The sequence below is a fragment of the Pelobates fuscus genome, chromosome 2 (genome assembly GCF_036172605.1).
Source record: "Pelobates fuscus isolate aPelFus1 chromosome 2, aPelFus1.pri, whole genome shotgun sequence".
NCBI lineage: Eukaryota > Metazoa > Chordata > Amphibia > Anura > Pelobatidae > Pelobates > Pelobates fuscus.
The window spans coordinates 18,077,040-18,101,488 of NC_086318.1; the positions used below are offsets into that span (position 1 = coordinate 18,077,040).

At 42.1% G+C, this 24,449-nt stretch overlaps 11 non-coding genes across 11 annotated transcripts; all 11 read left to right on the forward strand.

Annotated features, from left to right (window-relative positions):
* The first annotated feature begins 592 nt into the window (after window positions 1-592).
* Window positions 593-666, forward strand: TRNAN-GUU (transfer RNA asparagine (anticodon GUU)). The gene has a single exon. It is a non-coding gene; the product is annotated as a tRNA-Asn (tRNA).
* A 1,505-nt stretch (window positions 667-2,171) lies between these two features.
* On the forward strand, window positions 2,172-2,245 carry TRNAN-GUU (transfer RNA asparagine (anticodon GUU)). The gene has a single exon. It is a non-coding gene; the product is annotated as a tRNA-Asn (tRNA).
* A 1,470-nt stretch (window positions 2,246-3,715) lies between these two features.
* On the forward strand, window positions 3,716-3,789 carry TRNAN-GUU (transfer RNA asparagine (anticodon GUU)). The gene has a single exon. It is a non-coding gene; the product is annotated as a tRNA-Asn (tRNA).
* Window positions 3,790-5,301: 1,512 nt separating this feature from the next.
* Window positions 5,302-5,375, forward strand: TRNAN-GUU (transfer RNA asparagine (anticodon GUU)). The gene has a single exon. It is a non-coding gene; the product is annotated as a tRNA-Asn (tRNA).
* A 1,469-nt stretch (window positions 5,376-6,844) lies between these two features.
* On the forward strand, window positions 6,845-6,918 carry TRNAN-GUU (transfer RNA asparagine (anticodon GUU)). The gene has a single exon. It is a non-coding gene; the product is annotated as a tRNA-Asn (tRNA).
* A 1,470-nt stretch (window positions 6,919-8,388) lies between these two features.
* TRNAN-GUU (transfer RNA asparagine (anticodon GUU)) lies at window positions 8,389-8,462 on the forward strand. The gene has a single exon. It is a non-coding gene; the product is annotated as a tRNA-Asn (tRNA).
* Window positions 8,463-12,515: 4,053 nt separating this feature from the next.
* Window positions 12,516-12,589, forward strand: TRNAN-GUU (transfer RNA asparagine (anticodon GUU)). Its single transcript has one exon. It is a non-coding gene; the product is annotated as a tRNA-Asn (tRNA).
* Window positions 12,590-14,054: 1,465 nt separating this feature from the next.
* On the forward strand, window positions 14,055-14,128 carry TRNAN-GUU (transfer RNA asparagine (anticodon GUU)). Its single transcript has one exon. It is a non-coding gene; the product is annotated as a tRNA-Asn (tRNA).
* Window positions 14,129-18,169: 4,041 nt separating this feature from the next.
* Window positions 18,170-18,243, forward strand: TRNAN-GUU (transfer RNA asparagine (anticodon GUU)). The gene has a single exon. It is a non-coding gene; the product is annotated as a tRNA-Asn (tRNA).
* Window positions 18,244-19,708: 1,465 nt separating this feature from the next.
* TRNAN-GUU (transfer RNA asparagine (anticodon GUU)) lies at window positions 19,709-19,782 on the forward strand. The gene has a single exon. It is a non-coding gene; the product is annotated as a tRNA-Asn (tRNA).
* Window positions 19,783-21,357: 1,575 nt separating this feature from the next.
* TRNAN-GUU (transfer RNA asparagine (anticodon GUU)) lies at window positions 21,358-21,431 on the forward strand. Its single transcript has one exon. It is a non-coding gene; the product is annotated as a tRNA-Asn (tRNA).
* Window positions 21,432-24,449: the final 3,018 nt, after the last annotated feature.

Below are 24,449 nucleotides of genomic sequence, written 5' to 3' on the forward strand. Positions count from 1 at the left end.
TTACATTCAAACGGAGGCTACAGATTGTATAGAAGAAAACAAATAACAACCCCAAAGACATTCATTAAACATGTTAAGTGAGGACGTAAAGGAGATCTCTATAGAAATGTTTGGAAATCTGTTACGTCACACAGACATGTTGACAGAGTGGTCAGAAAGTGCAATTTTTCTTGAAATTAACAGGCAAGCTATCATCGATTGACTTAAAACCAATAAAACCTCAGATGTGGATGGTAACATAACGAAAGCAGTGAAAACCCATGGAAAAGTGAATTTCTCTTAAGGTTTGGGGATTTGATTGCCAACGGAATTACAAATTTGAACAAAAACAAATTGCTTAGCAGAGGATGGTTTCGATCCATCGACCTCTGGGTTATGGGCCCAGCACGCTTCCGCTGCGCCACTCTGCTGCTGTCACACCTTTCTCTGTGCATTTTGAAAGGGAGAAGCTGGCTCCACCTACATTTGCATGCAGATTAAGAACCATAGCTGCATTTGAAAGCAGAGGATGCCGTAACCTCTGAAAAAGCATTTAGACATTGTGAGAGCAAAATCTTGTTAGTCCACGTAGCTCTCTCGCCTCACGTGCTTAGTCTCTGTGGCGCAATTGGTTAGCGCGTTCGGCTGTTAACCGAAAGGTTGGTGGTTCAAGCCCACCCAGGGACGTTTTGAGACACTTGAGTTTTTTTAACCGAGAAGCAAAAAAGGAGCACAAAATAGTTACCTTTCAAACGCAAATACGGTGACTGCAAATTGATTAACATAGGTGGAGACCCTTCACAAAACCATGTTTAAAAGGAAGGTTGACGTCATATCTATGACGTTGCTTTCCAATTGAAACTTCATCAAAAGCACGTAAAACATCATCAGAAGTGAACAGGAAGTTCATTCTTCATTCCGTTGTCAACCGATTGGCCAGAAAATTGGGCTCGATCAAAGGGAACCTGAACAGGGGACTGCTCCTATCCATCGTCATTCATTGGGAAAGTGTCTGCAATTTCAAACACATTGCATTTCTCATATCAGCATGTGATGAGCGCCCGAAGCGTGCTGTTGAAACCCCACTCCGGGACCATTCCTTTTTCAATGCAGGAGGGGCAAAGCATTTGCTAACCAATAAGCAAAAAAATATGAAAATCCTCATCTTTCCCACAAAAACATCAAAAACAACAGCAAAAACATTGAAGACGGCTGGCTGCAAACGGAATAGAGAAATATCATACAAGCATGTTAAAAGCGTTGGAAGACAATTTTTTAAGGAAAGTGTTTTGAAACTTGAAGACACGCACGGACGTGCCAGATGATCAGAAAGTGCCATTTCACTCGGAGTTAACAGTCCAAATACAAGCAATCGACTTTAATGCCTCACTGCATCAAGCTTAGCAACGTTTGATGGGCACGGAAAGTTTGGTGATCAACTCCACTCTGGGATGATTCATTTTTAACATGGAATGGGCAAAGCATGCGCTAACCAAACAGAAAAAAAAGGAAAGAAAAACAGCAGCAAAGAGTAAAATTAGCTTTAATGTTTCTGCAACAACACATTACATTCAAACGGAGGCTACAGATTGTATAGAAGAAAACAAATAACAACCCCAAAGACATTCATTAAACATGTTAAGTGAGGACGTAAAGGAGATCTCTATAGAAATGTTTGGAAATCTGTTACGTCACACAGACATGTTGACAGAGTGGTCAGAAAGTGCAATTTTTCTTGAAATTAACAGGCAAGCTATCATCGATTGACTTAAAACCAATAAAACCTCAGATGTGGATGGTAACATAACGAAAGCAGTGAAAACCCATGGAAAAGTGAATTTCTCTTAAGGTTTGGGGATTTGATTGCCAACGGAATTACAAATTTGAACAAAAACAAATTGCTTAGCAGAGGATGGTTTCGATCCATCGACCTCTGGGTTATGGGCCCAGCACGCTTCCGCTGCGCCACTCTGCTGCTGTCACACCTTTCTCTGTGCATTTTGAAAGGGAGAAGCTGGCTCCACCTACATTTGCATGCAGATAAAGAACCATAGCTGCATTTGAAAGCAGAGGATGCCGTAACCTCTGAAAAAGCATTTAGACATTGTGAGAGCAAAATCTTGTTAGTCCACGTAGCTCTCTCGCCTCTCGCCTCTCGCCTCTCGCCTCTCGCCTCTCGCCTCACGTGCTTAGTCTCTGTGGCGCAATTGGTTAGCGCGTTCGGCTGTTAACCGAAAGGTTGGTGGTTCAAGCCCACCCAGGGACGTTTTGAGACACTTGAGTTTTTTTAACCGAGAAGCAAAAAAGGAGCACAAAATAGTTACCTTTCAAACGCAAAGACGGTGACTGCAAATTGATTAACATAGGTGGAGACCCTTCACAAAACCATGTTTAAAAGGAAGGGTGACGTCATATCTATGACGGTGCTTTCCAATTGAAACTTCATCAAAAGCACGTAAAACATCATCAGAAGTGAACAGGAAGTTCATTCTTCATTCCGTTGTCAACCGATTGGCCAGAAAATTGGGCTCGATCAAAGGGAACCTGAACAGGGGACTGCTCCTATCCATCGTCATTCATTGGGAAAGTGTCTGCAATTTCAAACACATTGCATTTCTCATATCAGCATGTGATGAGCGCCCGAAGCGTGCTGTTGAAACCCCACTCCGGGACCATTCCTTTTTCAATGCAGGAGGGGCAAAGCATTTGCTAACCAATAAGCAAAAAAATATGAAAATCCTCATCTTTCCCACAAAAACATCAAAAACAACAGCAAAAACATTGAAGACGGCTGGCTGCAAACGGAATAGAGAAATATCATACAAGCATGTTAAAAGCGTTGGAAGACAATTTTTTAAGGAAAGTGTTTTGAAACTTGAAGACACGCACGGACGTGCCAGATGATCAGAAAGTGCCATTTCACTCGGAGTTAACAGTCCAAATACAAGCAATCGACTTTAATGCCTCACTGCATCAAGCTTAGCAACGTTTGATGGGCACGGAAAGTTTGGTGATCAACTCCACTCTGGGATGATTCATTTTTAACATGGAATGGGCAAAGCATGCGCTAACCAAACAGAAAAAAAAGGAAAGAAAAACAGCAGCAAAGAGTAAAATTAGCTTTAATGTTTCTGCAACAACACATTACATTCAAACGGAGGCTACAGATTGTATAGAAGAAAACAAATAACAACCCCAAAGACATTCATTAAACATGTTAAGTGAGGACGTAAAGGAGATCTCTATAGAAATGTTTGGAAATCTGTTACGTCACACAGACATGTTGACAGAGTGGTCAGAAAGTGCAATTTTTCTTGAAATTAACAGGCAAGCTATCATCGATTGACTTAAAACCAATAAAACCTCAGATGTGGATGGTAACATAACGAAAGCAGTGAAAACCCATGGAAAAGTGAATTTCTCTTAAGGTTTGGGGATTTGATTGCCAACGGAATTACAAATTTGAACAAAAACAAATTGCTTAGCAGAGGATGGTTTCGATCCATCGACCTCTGGGTTATGGGCCCAGCACGCTTCCGCTGCGCCACTCTGCTGCTGTCACACCTTTCTCTGTGCATTTTGAAAGGGAGAAGCTGGCTCCACCTACATTTGCATGCAGATTAAGAACCATAGCTGCATTTGAAAGCAGAGGATGCCGTAACCTCTGAAAAAGCATTTAGACATTGTGAGAGCAAAATCTTGTTAGTCCACGTAGCTCTCTCGCCTCACGTGCTTAGTCTCTGTGGCGCAATTGGTTAGCGCGTTCGGCTGTTAACCGAAAGGTTGGTGGTTCAAGCCCACCCAGGGACGTTTTGAGACACTTGAGTTTTTTTAACCGAGAAGCAAAAAAGGAGCACAAAATAGTTACCTTTCAAACGCAAATACGGTGACTGCAAATTGATTAACATAGGTGGAGACCCTTCACAAAACCATGTTTAAAAGGAAGGTTGACGTCATATCTATGACGTTGCTTTCCAATTGAAACTTCATCAAAAGCACGTAAAACATCATCAGAAGTGAACAGGAAGTTCATTCTTCATTCCGTTGTCAACCGATTGGCCAGAAAATTGGGCTCGATCAAAGGGAACCTGAACAGGGGACTGCTCCTATCCATCGTCATTCATTGGGAAAGTGTCTGCAATTTCAAACACATTGCATTTCTCATATCAGCATGTGATGAGCGCCCGAAGCGTGCTGTTGAAACCCCACTCCGGGACCATTCCTTTTTCAATGCAGGAGGGGCAAAGCATTTGCTAACCAATAAGCAAAAAAATATGAAAATCCTCATCTTTCCCACAAAAACATCAAAAACAACAGCAAAAACATTGAAGACGGCTGGCTGCAAACGGAATAGAGAAATATCATACAAGCATGTTAAAAGCGTTGGAAGACAATTTTTTAAGGAAAGTGTTTTGAAACTTGAAGACACGCACGGACGTGCCAGATGATCAGAAAGTGCCATTTCACTCGGAGTTAACAGTCCAAATACAAGCAATCGACTTTAATGCCTCACTGCATCAAGCTTAGCAACGTTTGATGGGCACGGAAAGTTTGGTGATCAACTCCACTCTGGGATGATTCATTTTTAACATGGAATGGGCAAAGCATGCGCTAACCAAACAGAAAAAAAAGGAAAGAAAAACAGCAGCAAAGAGTAAAATTAGCTTTAATGTTTCTGCAACAACACATTACATTCAAACGGAGGCTACAGATTGTATAGAAGAAAACAAATAACAACCCCAAAGACATTCATTAAACATGTTAAGTGAGGACGTAAAGGAGATCTCTATAGAAATGTTTGGAAATCTGTTACGTCACACAGACATGTTGACAGAGTGGTCAGAAAGTGCAATTTTTCTTGAAATTAACAGGCAAGCTATCATCGATTGACTTAAAACCAATAAAACCTCAGATGTGGATGGTAACATAACGAAAGCAGTGAAAACCCATGGAAAAGTGAATTTCTCTTAAGGTTTGGGGATTTGATTGCCAACGGAATTACAAATTTGAACAAAAACAAATTGCTTAGCAGAGGATGGTTTCGATCCATCGACCTCTGGGTTATGGGCCCAGCACGCTTCCGCTGCGCCACTCTGCTGCTGTCACACCTTTCTCTGTGCATTTTGAAAGGGAGAAGCTGGCTCCACCTACATTTGCATGCAGATAAAGAACCATAGCTGCATTTGAAAGCAGAGGATGCCGTAACCTCTGAAAAAGCATTTAGACATTGTGAGAGCAAAATCTTGTTAGTCCACGTAGCTCTCTCGCCTCTCGCCTCTCGCCTCTCGCCTCTCGCCTCTCGCCTCTCGCCTCACGTGCTTAGTCTCTGTGGCGCAATTGGTTAGCGCGTTCGGCTGTTAACCGAAAGGTTGGTGGTTCAAGCCCACCCAGGGACGTTTTGAGACACTTGAGTTTTTTTAACCGAGAAGCAAAAAAGGAGCACAAAATAGTTACCTTTCAAACGCAAAGACGGTGATTGCAAATTGATTAACATAGGTGGAGACCCTTCACAAAACCATGTTTAAAAGGAAGGGTGACGTCATATCTATGACGGTGCTTTCCAATTGAAACTTCATCAAAAGCACGTAAAACATCATCAGAAGTGAACAGGAAGTTCATTCTTCATTCCGTTGTCAACCGATTGGCCAGAAAATTGGGCTCGATCAAAGGGAACCTGAACAGGGGACTGCTCCTATCCATCGTCATTCATTGGGAAAGTGTCTGCAATTTCAAACACATTGCATTTCTCATATCAGCATGTGATGAGCGCCCGAAGCGTGCTGTTGAAACCCCACTCCGGGACCATTCCTTTTTCAATGCAGGAGGGGCAAAGCATTTGCTAACCAATAAGCAAAAAAATATGAAAATCCTCATCTTTCCCACAAAAACATCAAAAACAACAGCAAAAACATTGAAGACGGCTGGCTGCAAACGGAATAGAGAAATATCATACAAGCATGTTAAAAGCGTTGGAAGACAATTTTTTAAGGAAAGTGTTTTGAAACTTGAAGACACGCACGGACGTGCCAGATGATCAGAAAGTGCCATTTCACTCGGAGTTAACAGTCCAAATACAAGCAATCGACTTTAATGCCTCACTGCATCAAGCTTAGCAACGTTTGATGGGCACGGAAAGTTTGGTGATCAACTCCACTCTGGGATGATTCATTTTTAACATGGAATGGGCAAAGCATGCGCTAACCAAACAGAAAAAAAGGAAAGAAAAACAGCAGCAAAGAGTAAAATTAGCTATAATGTTTCTGCAACAACACATTACATTCAAACGGAGGCTACAGATTGTATAGAAGAAAACAAATAACAACCCCAAAGACATTCATTAAACATGTTAAGTGAGGACGTAAAGGAGATCTCTATAGAAATGTTTGGAAATCTGTTACGTCACACAGACATGTTGACAGAGTGGTCAGAAAGTGCAATTTTTCTTGAAATTAACAGGCAAGCTATCATCGATTGACTTAAAACCAATAAAACCTCAGATGTGGATGGTAACATAACGAAAGCAGTGAAAACCCATGGAAAAGTGAATTTCTCTTAAGGTTTGGGGATTTGATTGCCAACGGAATTACAAATTTGAACAAAAACAAATTGCTTAGCAGAGGATGGTTTCGATCCATCGACCTCTGGGTTATGGGCCCAGCACGCTTCCGCTGCACCACTCTGCTGCTGTCACACCTTTCTCTGTGCATTTTGAAAGGGAGAAGCTGGCTCCACCTACATTTGCATGCAGATAAAGAACCATAGCTGCATTTGAAAGCAGAGGATGCCGTAACCTCTGAAAAAGCATTTAGACATTGTGAGAGCAAAATCTTGTTAGTCCACGTAGCTCTCTCGCCTCACGTGCTTAGTCTCTGTGGCGCAATTGGTTAGCGCGTTCGGCTGTTAACCGAAAGGTTGGTGGTTCAAGCCCACCCAGGGACGTTTTGAGACACTTGAGTTTTTTTAACCGAGAAGCAAAAAAGGAGCACAAAATAGTTACCTTTCAAACGCAAATACGGTGATTGCAAATTGATTAACATAGGTGGAGACCCTTCACAAAACCATGTTTAAAAGGAAGGGTGACGTCATATCTATGACGGTGCTTTCCAATTGAAACTTCATCAAAAGCACGTAAAACATCATCAGAAGTGAACAGGAAGTTCATTCTTCATTCCGTTGTCAACCGATTGGCCAGAAAATTGGGCTCGATCAAAGGGAACCTGAACAGGGGACTGCTCCTATCCATCGTCATTCATTGGGAAAGTGTCTGCAATTTCAAACACATTGCATTTCTCATATCAGCATGTGATGAGCGCCCGAAGCGTGCTGTTGAAACCCCACTCCGGGACCATTCCTTTTTCAATGCACGAGGGGCAAAGCATTTGCTAACCAATAAGCAAAAAAATATGAAAATCCTCATCTTTCCCACAAAAACATCAAAAACAACAGCAAAAACATTGAAGACGGCTGGCTGCAAACGGAATAGAGAAATATCATACAAGCATGTTAAAAGCGTTGGAAGACAATTTTTTAAGGAAAGTGTTTTGAAACTTGAAGACACGCACGGACGTGCCAGATGATCAGAAAGTGCCATTTCACTCGGAGTTAACAGTCCAAATACAAGCAATCGACTTTAATGCCTCACTGCATCAAGCTTAGCAACGTTTGATGGGCACGGAAAGTTTGGTGATCAACTCCACTCTGGGATGATTCATTTTTAACATGGAATGGGCAAAGCATGCGCTAACCAAACAGAAAAAAAAGGAAAGAAAAACAGCAGCAAAGAGTAAAATTAGCTTTAATGTTTCTGCAACAACACATTACATTCAAACGGAGGCTACAGATTGTATAGAAGAAAACAAATAACAACCCCAAAGACATTCATTAAACATGTTAAGTGAGGACGTAAAGGAGATCTCTATAGAAATGTTTGGAAATCTGTTACGTCACACAGACATGTTGACAGAGTGGTCAGAAAGTGCAATTTTTCTTGAAATTAACAGGCAAGCTATCATCGATTGACTTAAAACCAATAAAACCTCAGATGTGGATGGTAACATAACGAAAGCAGTGAAAACCCATGGAAAAGTGAATTTCTCTTAAGGTTTGGGGATTTGATTGCCAACGGAATTACAAATTTGAACAAAAACAAATTGCTTAGCAGAGGATGGTTTCGATCCATCGACCTCTGGGTTATGGGCCCAGCACGCTTCCGCTGCGCCACTCTGCTGCTGTCACACCTTTCTCTGTGCATTTTGAAAGGGAGAAGCTGGCTCCACCTACATTTGCATGCAGATAAAGAACCATAGCTGCATTTGAAAGCAGAGGATGCCGTAACCTCTGAAAAAGCATTTAGACATTGTGAGAGCAAAATCTTGTTAGTCCACGTAGCTCTCTCGCCTCACGTGCTTAGTCTCTGTGGCGCAATTGGTTAGCGCGTTCGGCTGTTAACCGAAAGGTTGGTGGTTCAAGCCCACCCAGGGACGTTTTGAGACACTTGAGTTTTTTTAACCGAGAAGCAAAAAAGGAGCACAAAATAGTTACCTTTCAAACGCAAAGACGGTGATTGCAAATTGATTAACATAGGTGGAGACCTTTCACAAAACCATGTGTAACGGATCACCTGGCACCCCGACTTGGTACCTCCGTTAATGGATGCTCCTAGTGCTTCCTGAGGGCTCCAAGCACTCTGGCAGACACCATAATCACCGAATCCAAGAAACCTTTAAATTCTCCCAAGTGTATGAATGCTGTAGACCATTGAATAGGAACCATACGAATAGGCTTGTACCCCTAGCAGTCAACTGGAACAGCATACAATAAATCCTTCCCCCAATAATGAGACGACACATCACTTTGAGGTTAAAACAGGAACTCTGGACTGGCTCATCCAGCCTGGCTTTTATTTCCAACTCACACATACAGGCCACACCCAGGGGGAGGCATAAAAGAACCAATGACATAGATGTTACCTCCCACACATCCCCTCCCCTTAGTGTGACACATAATCCCATTATGCATACAGTGTAAAATATACTTTTACACAACTTTCATAACTTTAAAACCATACATCACATTCACATAAAAATACATATCCACAATCAATCCATTCAGGGGAACAACATATTAAAAAATGGCATGAATCCGACCAGGGGTTAAAAAGTTACTAAAAGTATCTTTTGTTCCTTTCTGGCTGGCAGAAAAACATCCCCACAATGCACCCTGGTTTCCTCCCTTCTGCCCTGGAGTTAATTGGAGAAGTAATCCAATTACCCAGGACTAAAGGCAGACTCCATTAACCACATGGTTGCAAAACAACATAAAACACTTTAAAATACATAAAGTCACATTTACACATAACACACAGACATTTCACCTATCCCCAGATAGCTGGGATCTGCACGCACAAAACTACCGAATAGCGCGCAGATCCTACTCACACAGTACAATTGCCATGGAGCTAAAGTCTTTCCCATAGTCTTTTATTATATAGATAGGCTCCATGGTATGGCTATCTGGGGTATCACATTCCCATAAAGTCTGGTCCATAGTCCAAAGGCAAGAGGCGGGCAAGCAGCCCCCTCCAAGGACACGTGGCGAGTTCGGTTTCGCCACACCATGTTTAAAAGGAAGGGTGACGTCATATCTATGACGGTGCTTTCCAATTGAAATTTCTTCAAAAGCACGTAAAACATCATCAGAAGTGAACAGGAAGTTCATTCTTCATTCCGTTGTCAACCGATTGGCCAGAAAATTGGGCTCGATCAAAGGGAACCTGAACAGGGGACTGCTCCTATCCATCGTCATTCATTGGGAAAGTGTCTGCAATTTCAAACACATTGCATTTCTCATATCAGCATGTGATGAGCGCCCGAAGCGTGCTGTTGAAACCCCACTCCGGGACCATTCCTTTTTCAATGCAGGAGGGGCAAAGCATTTGCTAACCAATAAGCAAAAAAATATGAAAATCCTCATCTTTCCCACAAAAACATCAAAAACAACAGCAAAAACATTGAAGACGGCTGGCTGCAAACGGAATAGAGAAATATCATACAAGCATGTTAAAAGCGTTGGAAGACAATTTTTTAAGGAAAGTGTTTTGAAACTTGAAGACACGCACGGACGTGCCAGATGATCAGAAAGTGCCATTTCACTCGGAGTTAACAGTCCAAATACAAGCAATCGACTTTAATGCCTCACTGCATCAAGCTTAGCAACGTTTGATGGGCACGGAAAGTTTGGTGATCAACTCCACTCTGGGATGATTCATTTTTAACATGGAATGGGCAAAGCATGCGCTAACCAAACAGAAAAAAAAGGAAAGAAAAACAGCAGCAAAGAGTAAAATTAGCTTTAATGTTTCTGCAACAACACATTACATTCAAACGGAGGCTACAGATTGTATAGAAGAAAACAAATAACAACCCCAAAGACATTCATTAAACATGTTAAGTGAGGACGTAAAGGAGATCTCTATAGAAATGTTTGGAAATCTGTTACGTCACACAGACATGTTGACAGAGTGGTCAGAAAGTGCAATTTTTCTTGAAATTAACAGGCAAGCTATCATCGATTGACTTAAAACCAATAAAACCTCAGATGTGGATGGTAACATAACGAAAGCAGTGAAAACCCATGGAAAAGTGAATTTCTCTTAAGGTTTGGGGATTTGATTGCCAATGGAATTACAAATTTGAACAAAAACAAATTGCTTAGCAGAGGATGGTTTCGATCCATCGACCTCTGGGTTATGGGCCCAGCACGCTTCCGCTGCGCCACTCTGCTGCTGTCACACCTTTCTCTGTGCATTTTGAAAGGGAGAAGCTGGCTCCACCTACATTTGCATGCAGATAAAGAACCATAGCTGCATTTGAAAGCAGAGGATGCCGTAACCTCTGAAAAAGCATTTAGACATTGTGAGAGCAAAATCTTGTTAGTCCACGTAGCTCTCTCGCCTCACGTGCTTAGTCTCTGTGGCGCAATTGGTTAGCGCGTTCGGCTGTTAACCGAAAGGTTGGTGGTTCAAGCCCACCCAGGGATGTTTTGAGACACTTGAGTTTTTTTAACCGAGAAGCAAAAAAGGAGCACAAAATAGTTACCTTTCAAACGCAAATACGGTGACTGCAAATTGATTAACATAGGTGGAGACCCTTCACAAAACCATGTTTAAAAGGAAGGGTGACGTCATATCTATGACGGTGCTTTCCAATTGAAACTTCATCAAAAGCACGTAAAACATCATCAGAAGTGAACAGGAAGTTCATTCTTCATTCCGTTGTCAACCGATTGGCCAGAAAATTGGGCTCGATCAAAGGGAACCTGAACAGGGGACTGCTCCTATCCATCGTCATTCATTGGGAAAGTGTCTGCAATTTCAAACACATTGCATTTCTCATATCAGCATGTGATGAGCGCCCGAAGCGTGCTGTTGAAACCCCACTCCGGGACCATTCCTTTTTCAATGCAGGAGGGGCAAAGCATTTGCTAACCAATAAGCAAAAAAATATGAAAATCCTCATCTTTCCCACAAAAACATCAAAAACAACAGCAAAAACATTGAAGACGGCTGGCTGCAAACGGAATAGAGAAATATCATACAAGCATGTTAAAAGCGTTGGAAGACAATTTTTTAAGGAAAGTGTTTTGAAACTTGAAGACACGCACGGACGTGCCAGATGATCAGAAAGTGCCATTTCACTCGGAGTTAACAGTCCAAATACAAGCAATCGACTTTAATGCCTCACTGCATCAAGCTTAGCAACGTTTGATGGGCACGGAAAGTTTGGTGATCAACTCCACTCTGGGATGATTCATTTTTAACATGGAATGGGCAAAGCATGCGCTAACCAAACAGAAAAAAAAGGAAAGAAAAACAGCAGCAAAGAGTAAAATTAGCTTTAATGTTTCTGCAACAACACATTACATTCAAACGGAGGCTACAGATTGTATAGAAGAAAACAAATAACAACCCCAAAGACATTCATTAAACATGTTAAGTGAGGACGTAAAGGAGATCTCTATAGAAATGTTTGGAAATCTGTTACGTCACACAGACATGTTGACAGAGTGGTCAGAAAGTGCAATTTTTCTTGAAATTAACAGGCAAGCTATCATCGATTGACTTAAAACCAATAAAACCTCAGATGTGGATGGTAACATAACGAAAGCAGTGAAAACCCATGGAAAAGTGAATTTCTCTTAAGGTTTGGGGATTTGATTGCCAACGGAATTACAAATTTGAACAAAAACAAATTGCTTAGCAGAGGATGGTTTCGATCCATCGACCTCTGGGTTATGGGCCCAGCACGCTTCCGCTGCGCCACTCTGCTGCTGTCACACCTTTCTCTGTGCATTTTGAAAGGGAGAAGCTGGCTCCACCTACATTTGCATGCAGATAAAGAACCATAGCTGCATTTGAAAGCAGAGGATGCCGTAACCTCTGAAAAAGCATTTAGACATTGTGAGAGCAAAATCTTGTTAGTCCACGTAGCTCTCTCGCCTCTCGCCTCTCGCCTCTCGCCTCTCGCCTCACGTGCTTAGTCTCTGTGGCGCAATTGGTTAGCGCGTTCGGCTGTTAACCGAAAGGTTGGTGGTTCAAGCCCACCCAGGGACGTTTTGAGACACTTGAGTTTTTTTAACCGAGAAGCAAAAAAGGAGCACAAAATAGTTACCTTTCAAACGCAAATACGGTGATTGCAAATTGATTAACATAGGTGGAGACCCTTCACAAAACCATGTTTAAAAGGAAGGGTGACGTCATATCTATGACGGTGCTTTCCAATTGAAACTTCATCAAAAGCACGTAAAACATCATCAGAAGTGAACAGGAAGTTCATTCTTCATTCCGTTGTCAACCGATTGGCCAGAAAATTGGGCTCGATCAAAGGGAACCTGAACAGGGGACTGCTCCTATCCATCGTCATTCATTGGGAAAGTGTCTGCAATTTCAAACACATTGCATTTCTCATATCAGCATGTGATGAGCGCCCGAAGCGTGCTGTTGAAACCCCACTCCGGGACCATTCCTTTTTCAGGAGGGGCAAAGCATTTGCTAACCAATAAGCAAAAAAATATGAAAATCCTCATCTTTCCCACAAAAACATCAAAAACAACAGCAAAAACATTGAAGACGGCTGGCTGCAAACGGAATAGAGAAATATCATACAAGCATGTTAAAAGCGTTGGAAGACAATTTTTTAAGGAAAGTGTTTTGAAACTTGAAGACACGCACGGACGTGCCAGATGATCAGAAAGTGCCATTTCACTCGGAGTTAACAGTCCAAATACAAGCAATCGACTTTAATGCCTCACTGCATCAAGCTTAGCAACGTTTGATGGGCACGGAAAGTTTGGTGATCAACTCCACTCTGGGATGATTCATTTTTAACATGGAATGGGCAAAGCATGCGCTAACCAAACAGAAAAAAAAGGAAAGAAAAACAGCAGCAAAGAGTAAAATTAGCTTTAATGTTTCTGCAACAACACATTACATTCAAACGGAGGCTACAGATTGTATAGAAGAAAACAAATAACAACCCCAAAGACATTCATTAAACATGTTAAGTGAGGATGTAAAGGAGATCTCTATAGAAATGTTTGGAAATCTGTTACGTCACACAGACATGTTGACAGAGTGGTCAGAAAGTGCAATTTTTCTTGAAATTAACAGGCAAGCTATCATCGATTGACTTAAAACCAATAAAACCTCAGATGTGGATGGTAACATAACGAAAGCAGTGAAAACCCATGGAAAAGTGAATTTCTCTTAAGGTTTGGGGATTTGATTGCCAACGGAATTACAAATTTGAACAAAAACAAATTGCTTAGCAGAGGATGGTTTCGATCCATCGACCTCTGGGTTATGGGCCCAGCACGCTTCCGCTGCGCCACTCTGCTGCTGTCACACCTTTCTCTGTGCATTTTGAAAGGGAGAAGCTGGCTCCACCTACATTTGCATGCAGATAAAGAACCATAGCTGCATTTGAAAGCAGAGGATGCCGTAACCTCTGAAAAAGCATTTAGACATTGTGAGAGCAAAATCTTGTTAGTCCACGTAGCTCTCTCGCCTCACGTGCTTAGTCTCTGTGGCGCAATTGGTTAGCGCGTTCGGCTGTTAACCGAAAGGTTGGTGGTTCAAGCCCACCCAGAGACGTTTTGAGACACTTGAGTTTTTTTAACCGAGAAGCAAAAAAGGAGCACAAAATAGTTACCTTTCAAACGCAAAGACGGTGATTGCAAATTGATTAACATAGGTGGAGACCCTTCACAAAACCATGTGTAACGGATCACCTGGCACCCCGACTTGGTACCTCCGTTAATGGATGCTCCTAGTGCTTCCTGAGGGCTCCAAGCACTCTGGCAGACACCATAATCACCGAATCCAAGAAACCTTTAAATTCTCCCAAGTGTATGAATGCTGTAGACCATTGAATAGGAACCATACGAATAGGCTTGTACCCCTAGCAGTCAACTGGAACAGCATACAATAAATCCTTCCCCCAATAATGAGACGACACATCACTTTGAGGTTAAAACAGGAACTCTGGACTGGCTCATCCAGCCTGGCTTTTATTTCCAACTCACACATACAGGCCACACCCAGGGGGAGGCATAAAAGAACCAATGACATAGATGTTACCTCCCACACATCCCCTCCCCTTAGTGTGACACATAATCCCATTATGCATACAGTGTAAAATATACTTTTACACAACTTTCATAACTTTAAAACCATACATCACATTCACATAAAAATACATATCCACAATCAATCCATTCAGGGGAACAACATATTAAAAAATGGCATGAATCCGACCAGGGGTTAAAAAGTTACTAAAAGTATCTTTTGTTCCTTTCTGGCTGGCAGAAAAACATCCCCACAATGCACCCTGGTTTCCTCCCTTCTGCCCTGGAGTTAATTGGAGAAGTAATCCAATTACCCAGGACTAAAGGCAGACTCCATTAACCACATGGTTGCAAAACAACATAAAACACTTTAAAATACATAAAGTCACATTTACACATAACACACAGACATTTCACCTATCCCCAGATAGCTGGGATCTGCACGCACAAAACTACCGAATAGCGCGCAGATCCTACTCACACAGTACAATTGCCATGGAGCTAAAGTCTTTCCCATAGTCTTTTATTATATAGATAGGCTCCATGGTATGGCTATCTGGGGTATCACATTCCCATAAAGTCTGGTCCATAGTCCAAAGGCAAGAGGCGGGCAAGCAGCCCCCTCCAAGGACACGTGGCGAGTTCGGTTTCGCCACACCATGTTTAAAAGGAAGGGTGACGTCATATCTATGACGGTGCTTTCCAATTGAAATTTCTTCAAAAGCACGTAAAACATCATCAGAAGTGAACAGGAAGTTCATTCTTCATTCCGTTGTCAACCGATTGGCCAGAAAATTGGGCTCGATCAAAGGGAACCTGAACAGGGGACTGCTCCTATCCATCGTCATTCATTGGGAAAGTGTCTGCAATTTCAAACACATTGCATTTCTCATATCAGCATGTGATGAGCGCCCGAAGCGTGCTGTTGAAACCCCACTCCGGGACCATTCCTTTTTCAATGCAGGAGGGGCAAAGCATTTGCTAACCAATAAGCAAAAAAATATGAAAATCCTCATCTTTCCCACAAAAACATCAAAAACAACAGCAAAAACATTGAAGACGGCTGGCTGCAAACGGAATAGAGAAATATCATACAAGCATGTTAAAAGCGTTGGAAGACAATTTTTTAAGGAAAGTGTTTTGAAACTTGAAGACACGCACGGACGTGCCAGATGATCAGAAAGTGCCATTTCACTCGGAGTTAACAGTCCAAATACAAGCAATCGACTTTAATGCCTCACTGCATCAAGCTTAGCAACGTTTGATGGGCACGGAAAGTTTGGTGATCAACTCCACTCTGGGATGATTCATTTTTAACATGGAATGGGCAAAGCATGCGCTAACCAAACAGAAAAAAAAGGAAAGAAAAACAGCAGCAAAGAGTAAAATTAGCTTTAATGTTTCTGCAACAACACATTACATTCAAACGGAGGCTACAGATTGTATAGAAGAAAACAAATAACAACCCCAAAGACATTCATTAAACATGTTAAGTGAGGACGTAAAGGAGATCTCTATAGAAATGTTTGGAAATCTGTTACGTCACACAGACATGTTGACAGAGTGGTCAGAAAGTGCAATTTTTCTTGAAATTAACAGGCAAGCTATCATCGATTGACTTAAAACCAATAAAACCTCAGATGTGGATGGTAACATAACGAAAGCAGTGAAAACCCATGGAAAAGTGAATTTCTCTTAAGGTTTGGGGATTTGATTGCCAATGGAATTACAAATTTGAACAAAAACAAATTGCTTAGCAGAGGATGGTTTCGATCCATCGACCTCTGGGTTATGGGCCCAGCACGCTTCCGCTGCGCCACTCTGCTGCTGTCACACCTTTCTCTGTGCATTTTGAAAGGGAGAAGCTGGCTCCACCTACATTTGCATGCAGATAAAGAACCATAGCTGCATTTGAAAGCAGAGGATGCCGTAACCTCTGAAAAAGCATTTAGACATTGTGAGAGCAAAATCTTGTTAGTCCACGTAGCTCTCTCGCCTCACGTGCTTAGTCTCTGTGGCGCAATTGGTTAGCGCGTTCGGCTGTTAACCGAAAGGTTGGTGGTTCAAGCCCACCCAGGGATGTTTTGAGACACTTGAGTTTTTTTAACCGAGAAGCAAAAAAGGAGCACAAAATAGTTACCTTTCAAACGCAAATACGGTGACTGCAAATTGATTAACATAGGTGGAGACCCTTCACAAAACCATGTTTAAAAGGAAGGGTGACGTCATATCTATGACGGTGCTTTCCAATTGAAACTTCATCAAAAGCACGTAAAACATCATCAGAAGTGAACAGGAAGTTCATTCTTCATTCCGTTGTCAACCGATTGGCCAGAAAATTGGGCTCGATCAAAGGGAACCTGAACAGGGGACTGCTCCTATCCATCGTCATTCATTGGGAAAGTGTCTGCAATTTCAAACACATTGCATTTCTCATATCAGCATGTGATGAGCGCCCGAAGCGTGCTGTTGAAACCCCACTCCGGGACCATTCCTTTTTCAATGCAGGAGGGGCAAAGCATTTGCTAACCAATAAGCAAAAAAATATGAAAATCCTCATCTTTCCCACAAAAACATCAAAAACAACAGCAAAAACATTGAAGACGGCTGGCTGCAAACGGAATAGAGAAATATCAGCATGTTAAAAGCGTTGGAAGACAATTTTTTAAGGAAAGTGTTTTGAAACTTGAAGACACGCACGGACGTGCCAGATGATCAGAAAGTGCCATTTCACTCGGAGTTAACAGTCCAAATACAAGCAATCGACTTTAATGCCTCACTGCATCAAGCTTAGCAACGTTTGATGGGCACGGAAAGTTTGGTGATCAACTCCACTCTGGGATGATTCATTTTTAACATGGAATGGGCAAAGCATGCGCTAACCAAACAGAAAAAAAAGGAAAGAAAAACAGCAGCAAAGAGTAAAATTAGCTTTAATGTTTCTGCAACAACACATTACATTCAAACGGAGGCTACAGATTGTATAGAAGAAAACAAATAACAACCCCAAAGACATTCATTAAACATGTTAAGTGAGGACGTAAAGGAGATCTCTATAGAAATGTTTGGAAATCTGTTACGTCACACAGACATGTTGACAGAGTGGTCAGAAAGTGCAATTTTTCTTGAAATTAACAGGCAAGCTATCATCGATTGACTTAAAACCAATAAAACCTCAGATGTGGATGGTAACATAACGAAAGCAGTGAAAACCCATGGAAAAGTGAATTTCTCTTAAGGTTTGGGGATTTGATTGCCAACGGAATTACAAATTTGAACAAAAACAAATTGCTTAGCAGAGGATGGTTTCGATCCATCGACCTCTGGGTTATGGGCCCAGCACGCTTCCGCTGCGCCACTCTGCTGCTGTCACACCTTTCTCTGTGCATTTTGAAAGGGAGAAGCTGGCTCCACCTACATTTGCATGCAGATAAAGAACCATAGCTGCATTTGAAAGCAGAGGATGCCGTAACCTCTGAAAAAGCATTTAGACATTGTGAGAGCAAAATCTTGTTAGTCCACGTAGCTCTCTCGCCTCTCGCCTCTCGCCTCTCGCCTCACGTGCTTAGTCTCTGTGGCGCAATTGGTTAGCGCGTTCGGCTGTTAACCGAAAGGTTGGTGGTTCAAGCCCACCCAGGGACGTTTTGAGACACTTGAGTTTTTTTAACCGAGAAGCAAAAAAGGAGCACAAAATAGTTACCTTTCAAACGCAAATACGGTGATTGCAAATTGATTAACATAGGTGGAGACCCTTCACAAAACCATGTTTAAAAGGAAGGGTGACGTCATATCTATGACGGTGCTTTCCAATTGAAACTTCATCAAAAGCACGTAAAACATCATCAGAAGTGAACAGGAAGTTCATTCTTCATTCCGTTGTCAACCGATTGGCCAGAAAATTGGGCTCGATCAAAGGGAACCTGAACAGGGGACTGCTCCTATCCATCGTCATTCATTGGGAAAGTGTCTGCAATTTCAAACACATTGCATTTCTCATATCAGCATGTGATGAGCGCCCGAAGCGTGCTGTTGAAACCCCACTCCGGGACCATTCCTTTTTCAGGAGGGGCAAAGCATTTGCTAACCAATAAGCAAAAAAATATGAAAATCCTCATCTTTCCCACAAAAACATCAAAAACAACAGCAAAAACATTGAAGACGGCTGGCTGCAAACGGAATAGAGAAATATCATACAAGCATGTTAAAAGCGTTGGAAGACAATTTTTTAAGGAAAGTGTTTTGAAACTTGAAGACACGCACGGACGTGCCAGATGATCAGAAAGTGCCATTTCACTCGGAGTTAACAGTCCAAATACAAGCAATCGACTTTAATGCCTCACTGCATCAAGCTTAGCAACGTTTGATGGGCACGGAAAGTTTGGTGATCAACTCCACTCTGGGATGATTCATTTTTAACATGGAATGGGCAAAGCATGCGCTAACCAAACAGAAAAAAAAGGAAAGAAAAACAGCAGCAAAGAGTAAAATTAGCTTTAATGTTTCTGCAACAACACATTACATTCAAACGGAGGCTACAGATTGTATAGAAGAAAACAAATAACAACCCCAAAGACATTCATTAAACATGTTAAGTGAGGATGTAAAGGAGATCTCTATAGAAATGTTTGGAAATCTGTTACGTCACACAGACATGTTGACAGAGTGGTCAGAAAGTGCAATTTTTCTTGAAATTAACAGGCAAGCTATCATCGATTGACTTAAAACCAATAAAACCTCAGATGTGGATGGTAACATAACGAAAGCAGTGAAAACCCATGGAAAAGTGAATTTCTCTTAAGGTTTGGGGATTTGATTGCCAACGGAATTACAAATTTGAACAAAAACAAATTGCTTAGCAGAGGATGGTTTCGATCCATCGACCTCTGGGTTATGGGCCCAGCACGCTTCCGCTGCGCCACTCTGCTGCTGTCACACCTTTCTCTGTGCATTTTGAAAGGGAGAAGCTGGCTCCACCTACATTTGCATGCAGATAAAGAACCATAGCTGCATTTGAAAGCAGAGGATGCCGTAACCTCTGAAAAAGCATTTAGACATTGTGAGAGCAAAATCTTGTTAGTCCACGTAGCTCTCTCGCCTCACGTGCTTAGTCTCTGTGGCGCAATTGGTTAGCGCGTTCGGCTGTTAACCGAAAGGTTGGTGGTTCAAGCCCACCCAGGGACGTTTTGAGACACTTGAGTTTTTTTAACCGAGAAGCAAAAAAGGAGCACAAAATAGTTACCTTTCAAACGCAAAGACGGTGACTGCAAATTGATTAACATAGGTGGAGACCCTTCACAAAACCATGTTTAAAAGGAAGGGTGACGTCATATCTATGACGGTGCTTTCCAATTGAAACTTCATCAAAAGCACGTAAAACATCATCAGAAGTGAACAGGAAGTTCATTCTTCATTCCGTTGTCAACCGATTGGCCAGAAAATTGGGCTCGATCAAAGGGAACCTGAACAGGGGACTGCTCCTATCCATCGTCATTCATTGGGAAAGTGTCTGCAATTTCAAACACATTGCATTTCTCATATCAGCATGTGATGAGCGCCCGAAGCGTGCTGTTGAAACCCCACTCCGGGACCATTCCTTTTTCAATGCAGGAGGGGCAAAGCATTTGCTAACCAATAAGCAAAAAAATATGAAAATCCTCATCTTTCCCACAAAAACATCAAAAACAACAGCAAAAACATTGAAGACGGCTGGCTGCAAACGGAATAGAGAAATATCATACAAGCATGTTAAAAGCGTTGGAAGACAATTTTTTAAGGAAAGTGTTTTGAAACTTGAAGACACGCACGGACGTGCCAGATGATCAGAAAGTGCCATTTCACTCGGAGTTAACAGTCCAAATACAAGCAATCGACTTTAATGCCTCACTGCATCAAGCTTAGCAACGTTTGATGGGCACGGAAAGTTTGGTGATCAACTCCACTCTGGGATGATTCATTTTTAACATGGAATGGGCAAAGCATGCGCTAACCAAACAGAAAAAAAAGGAAAGAAAAACAGCAGCAAAGAGTAAAATTAGCTTTAATGTTTCTGCAACAACACATTACATTCAAACGGAGGCTACAGATTGTATAGAAGAAAACAAATAACAACCCCAAAGACATTCATTAAACATGTTAAGTGAGGACGTAAAGGAGATCTCTATAGAAATGTTTGGAAATCTGTTACGTCACACAGACATGTTGACAGAGTGGTCAGAAAGTGCAATTTTTCTTGAAATTAACAGGCAAGCTATCATCGATTGACTTAAAACCAATAAAACCTCAGATGTGGATGGTAACATAACGAAAGCAGTGAAAACCCATGGAAAAGTGAATTTCTCTTAAGGTTTGGGGATTTGATTGCCAACGGAATTACAAATTTGAACAAAAACAAATTGCTTAGCAGAGGATGGTTTCGATCCATCGACCTCTGGGTTATGGGCCTAGCACGCTTCCGCTGCGCCACTCTGCTGCTGTCACACCTTTCTCTGTGCATTTTGAAAGGGAGAAGCTGGCTCCACCTACATTTGCATGCAGATAAAGAACCATAGCTGCATTTGAAAGCAGAGGATGCCGTAACCTCTGAAAAAGCATTTAGACATTGTGAGAGCAAAATCTTGTTAGTCCACGTAGCTCTCTCGCCTCTCGCCTCTCGCCTCTCGCCTCTCGCCTCTCGCCTCTCGCCTCTCGCCTCTCGCCTCTCGCCTCTCGCCTCTCGCCTCTCGCCTCTCGCCTCTCGCCTCTCGCCTCACGTGCTTAGTCTCTGTGGCGCAATTGGTTAGCGCGTTCGGCTGTTAACCGAAAGGTTGGTGGTTCAAGCCCACCCAGGGACGTTTTGAGACACTTGAGTTTTTTTAACCGAGAAGCAAAAAAGGAGCACAAAATAGTTACCTTTCAAACGCAAAGACGGTGATTGCAAATTGATTAACATAGGTGGAGACCCTTCACAAAACCATGTGTAACGGATCACCTGGCACCCCGACTTGGTACCTCCGTTAATGGATGCTCCTAGTGCTTCCTGAGGGCTCCAAGCACTCTGGCAGACACCATAATCACCGAATCCAAGAAACCTTTAAATTCTCCCAAGTGTATGAATGCTGTAGACCATTGAATAGGAACCATACGAATAGGCTTGTACCCCTAGCAGTCAACTGGAACAGCATACAATAAATCCTTCCCCCAATAATGAGACGACACATCACTTTGAGGTTAAAACAGGAACTCTGGACTGGCTCATCCAGCCTGGCTTTTATTTCCAACTCACACATACAGGCCACACCCAGGGGGAGGCATAAAAGAACCAATGACATAGATGTTACCTCCCACACATCCCCTCCCCTTAGTGTGACACATAATCCCATTATGCATACAGTGTAAAATATACTTTTACACAACTTTCATAACTTTAACCCCTTAAGGACACATGACGTGTGTGACACGTCATTATTCCATTTTATTCCAGAAGTTTGGTCCTTAAGGGGTTAAAACCATACATCACATTCACATAAAAATACATATCCACAATCAATCCATTCAGGGGAACAACATATTAAAAAATGGCATGAATCCGACCAGGGGTTAAAAAGTTACTAAAAGTATCTTTTGTTCCTTTCTGGCTGGCAGAAAAACATCCCCACAATGCACCCTGGTTTCCTCCCTTCTGCCCTGGAGTTAATTGGAGAAGTAATCCAATTACCCAGGACTAAAGGCAGACTCCATTAACCACATGGTTGCAAAACAACATAAAACACTTTAAAATACATAAAGTCACATTTACACATAACACACAGACATTTCACCTATCCCCAGATAGCTGGGATCTGCACGCACAAAACTACCGAATAGCGCGCAGATCCTACTCACACAGTACAATTGCCATGGAGCTAAAGTCTTTCCCATAGTCTTTTATTATATAGATAGGCTCCATGGTATGGCTATCTGGGGTATCACATTCCCATAAAGTCTGGTCCATAGTCCAAAGGCAAGAGGCGGGCAAGCAGCCCCCTCCAAGGACACGTGGCGAGTTCGGTTTCGCCACACCATGTTTAAAAGGAAGGGTGACGTCATATCTATGACGGTGCTTTCCAATTGAAATTTCTTCAAAAGCACGTAAAACATCATCAGAAGTGAACAGGAAGTTCATTCTTCATTCCGTTGTCAACCGATTGGCCAGAAAATTGGGCTCGATCAAAGGGAACCTGAACAGGGGACTGCTCCTATCCATCGTCATTCATTGGGAAAGTGTCTGCAATTTCAAACACATTGCATTTCTCATATCAGCATGTGATGAGCGCCCGAAGCGTGCTGTTGAAACCCCACTCCGGGACCATTCCTTTTTCAATGCAGGAGGGGCAAAGCATTTGCTAACCAATAAGCAAAAAAATATGAAAATCCTCATCTTTCCCACAAAAACATCAAAAACAACAGCAAAAACATTGAAGACGGCTGGCTGCAAACGGAATAGAGAAATATCATACAAGCATGTTAAAAGCGTTGGAAGACAATTTTTTAAGGAAAGTGTTTTGAAACTTGAAGACACGCACGGACGTGCCAGATGATCAGAAAGTGCCATTTCACTCGGAGTTAACAGTCCAAATACAAGCAATCGACTTTAATGCCTCACTGCATCAAGCTTAGCAACGTTTGATGGGCACGGAAAGTTTGGTGATCAACTCCACTCTGGGATGATTCATTTTTAACATGGAATGGGCAAAGCATGCGCTAACCAAACAGAAAAAAAAGGAAAGAAAAACAGCAGCAAAGAGTAAAATTAGCTTTAATGTTTCTGCAACAACACATTACATTCAAACGGAGGCTACAGATTGTATAGAAGAAAACAAATAACAACCCCAAAGACATTCATTAAACATGTTAAGTGAGGACGTAAAGGAGATCTCTATAGAAATGTTTGGAAATCTGTTACGTCACACAGACATGTTGACAGAGTGGTCAGAAAGTGCAATTTTTCTTGAAATTAACAGGCAAGCTATCATCGATTGACTTAAAACCAATAAAACCTCAGATGTGGATGGTAACATAACGAAAGCAGTGAAAACCCATGGAAAAGTGAATTTCTCTTAAGGTTTGGGGATTTGATTGCCAATGGAATTACAAATTTGAACAAAAACAAATTGCTTAGCAGAGGATGGTTTCGATCCATCGACCTCTGGGTTATGGGCCCAGCACGCTTCCGCTGCGCCACTCTGCTGCTGTCACACCTTTCTCTGTGCATTTTGAAAGGGAGAAGCTGGCTCCACCTACATTTGCATGCAGATAAAGAACCATAGCTGCATTTGAAAGCAGAGGATGCCGTAACCTCTGAAAAAGCATTTAGACATTGTGAGAGCAAAATCTTGTTAGTCCACGTAGCTCTCTCGCCTCACGTGCTTAGTCTCTGTGGCGCAATTGGTTAGCGCGTTCGGCTGTTAACCGAAAGGTTGGTGGTTCAAGCCCACCCAGGGATGTTTTGAGACACTTGAGTTTTTTTAACCGAGAAGCAAAAAAGGAGCACAAAATAGTTACCTTTCAAACGCAAATACGGTGACTGCAAATTGATTAACATAGGTGGAGACCCTTCACAAAACCATGTTTAAAAGGAAGGGTGACGTCATATCTATGACGGTGCTTTCCAATTGAAACTTCATCAAAAGCACGTAAAACATCATCAGAAGTGAACAGGAAGTTCATTCTTCATTCCGTTGTCAACCGATTGGCCAGAAAATTGGGCTCGATCAAAGGGAACCTGAACAGGGGACTGCTCCTATCCATCGTCATTCATTGGGAAAGTGTCTGCAATTTCAAACACATTGCATTTCTCATATCAGCATGTGATGAGCGCCCGAAGCGTGCTG